The sequence below is a fragment of the Gossypium raimondii genome, chromosome 5 (assembly GCF_025698545.1).
Source record: "Gossypium raimondii isolate GPD5lz chromosome 5, ASM2569854v1, whole genome shotgun sequence".
In the NCBI taxonomy this organism is placed as follows: domain Eukaryota; kingdom Viridiplantae; phylum Streptophyta; class Magnoliopsida; order Malvales; family Malvaceae; genus Gossypium; species Gossypium raimondii.
This window is the reverse complement of record NC_068569.1, coordinates 53,424,660-53,427,736: the sequence shown is the minus strand read 5'-3', so window position 1 is coordinate 53,427,736 and position 3,077 is coordinate 53,424,660.

Genomic DNA, 3,077 nt, shown 5'->3' with positions numbered 1-3,077 from the left:
AGGTACAAACACTTTAGTCATTTCTCTTTATGTAGATGACTTATTGATTACAGGGAGCAATATCGATCAAGTTAATCAGTTCAAATTGGAAATGCAAAAGGTCTTTGAAATGACAGACCTTGGGTTGATGTCTTATTTCCTTGGCATTGAGATCAAACAAAGCCAAGATGAAGTGTTCATCTGTCAAAGAAAGTATACAAAGGAGATACTTAGAAAATTTCATATGGAAGATTACAAAGCAATGAGTACTCCTATGAATCAAAAAGAGAAGCTAATCAAAGATGGTGGTTCTGCTAAAGTCATTGAAGTTGAGTTCAGGAGTTTGGTAGGTTGTCTAATGTACTTAACAGCAACCAGACCCGACATCTTAAATGCTGTAAGTATTCTCTCTAGATTCATGCATTGTCCCAATGAGACTCACATGAGAGCTGCAAAAGAGTTATCGATACATCAAGGGACACGGAATTATGGAGTAAAGTTTTCAAAGCACAGGGAATTGAAGTTGATTGGTTTCTCTGACAGTGATTGGGGTGGCTCAACTGATGATATGAAGGGTACCTCTGGTTATTGTTTTTGTCTTGGATCAGACATGTTCTCTTGGAGCTCGAAGAAGCAAAAAACTGTAGCTCAATCCACTGCTGAGGCAGAATTTGTGGTTGCAACAGCAACATTTAACCAAGCTCTCTGGTTAAGGAAGATTCTTGTTGATCTAAACATGGAGCAGAAGCAAAGCACAAAAATTCTAGTTGATAACCAGGCTGCCATTGCAATCTCTAACAATCCAGTCTTTCATGGGAAGACTAAGCATTTCAACATCAAGTTATTTTTTGTTCGAGAAGTTCAAAAGAGTGGTGATGTGTCTCTTTGTTACTGCAAATCTGAAGATCAAATTACAGATATCTTCACCAAACCATTGCCACTTAGCAAGTTTGAAAGCTTCAGGAAGAAACTTGGAGTTTGCAGCATCTAAACAAGGAGGAGTGTTAAGATAATGTGTTTAAGATTGCTGCCATTTAAATTTTTTCTATTACTAAGTTTGAATAATTCTCCTTGACTTTAGGAGATTAGTTTTTTGATTTGTTTGGTATATTGTTACCATTTTTTAGCAGATTTTTAGAACCTCTTTTTTCTATTTTTAGCTTGAACTTTTGTATTTAAGTAGTTGAGGTGCAAATCAATTAATATATTCCAGTCTTCAATTATTTTTCTATTTAAAAACTTCCCGTCTCTTCTTTCTGCTTCCAATCTCTCGATCAACCATCAAAGTTCGAGTTCTAAACACCAACAATGCTCAATTGTATCATGTTCATTCTTTTTAGCTATTCTTTTCTGTTTACTATGAGCTAATTTACAGGAATTGGAGATGTTGTCTCACAAATTTAGTCAGAATGTTTTGGATACCACAAAGAAGTTTGAAAAGTTGATAACTGATAAGAAAGAAATTGAGGGTTTACCTACAACTGCTCTTGGGCTAGCTGCTCAAAGAATAGTGTCCAATGTATTCTTTTCCAAATTTCAGCACGTGTTTGCATTTATTAATGGACTCTCATTGTCAAGTCTAGTGCAATTTCTGTTTTTTCATGTAATATATGTCTCTCTCTATACTCGCCTAGGGGCATGAAAATGCCACTGCTGAGAATGGAGCATGAATGATTACATTGGATGCTCCAAGTTTTATTTTTGTTTTGCAACATGCTCGTAAACATGCCTTGCGTGAGGAAGTCTATTGTGCTTATATAACTCAGGCATCAAGTGGTAATTTGGATAATATACCAATCATCAACAGGTATTGAAACTTCAGTTGGAAAAGGCTAAGCTTCTCAATTACAATAATTATGCTGAGGTATGAATCTAAAGTATCTACTAGACTACAAATACCAATCTGCAGTTTTGCTTTTCACACTTAAACTAGAAGCCCTTTTTTGCTTTTCTTGAGTGTAAAATGCAGGTATACCACAGATTATGCTAGAGGCCCAAAAATCTGTGATGGTGATTTACTGATGAATCCGATTTTGGAGTCCATGAAAAACCCAACAAGTAGGTGGTTTCAAGGAGATTACTTTTTAGGGTTTTATGATGGGAAAATCCCCAGTTATTATCAGCTTGTTGTGTTACTAGGAATATGTTACTCCATTGGCAATTAATAATTGACTAGGATAGGTTGTTTAAAAGAATGGTCTAAAAGTGGAGGTGTTTTGATCTATAGAGTTTAGTTATTGCAAATGTTACAAATATGATGTTGTGATTCCAAGATTTTGAGTATTGTTGTATGAAAATGAAAATTATCTATTTCTTTTGAAAACTTCAATAATGAACTTGTTTTTTGCGTTCACTCTATCTATTTAATATTATACATGTTTTGAGACTCTCTTGAACAATCTAGCTTAATAATTGAGTACTATTATATATTAAGTACTATTTTGAGATTTTGATTATCTAATTCTAACTTCATAATTGAGTACTATTATATATTTAATTTAATTTAATTATAAATAAATAAATTATTGCAATATATGTAAATAAGCTCAACTAAACAATGAAAAATAATAAATTTTCGTATGTTTGTTTAATTTAAAAGCAGCTTTTATAAAATATTTTTGAAATCTCTTGAACAATGTAAAATATTTTACACAAATTCATCCAAATACCAAAAATATTAACTTTACCGTAAAAGTAAGTCATTTTCCGTAAATCATTTTCAAAACCATTTTCGATAAACAAGTGGATCCTAAGTTACATATTTAAGATTTAGATTGTATATCGCTACTAGAAGAATGTACATTGTAATATCATCACGTTATAATAATTATTTTACATTCATAATTTAATTATATAACAATTAATATATTATATGTCCTTAAACATGTATCTATACTATTTTATATAATATAATATGTACTATTAAAAATAAAATCATATAATAATATTTATTTTAATTATATAAATATTAATTAGCTTTTCTTTGTTTAAAAATTTAACTAATTTAATTGATCAAATAATAAAAGGTATAATCGTAAATTTAGAAATTCTAATGACTCCATCTTATTGTTCAATTAAGTTTACGAATACAAAAGAAT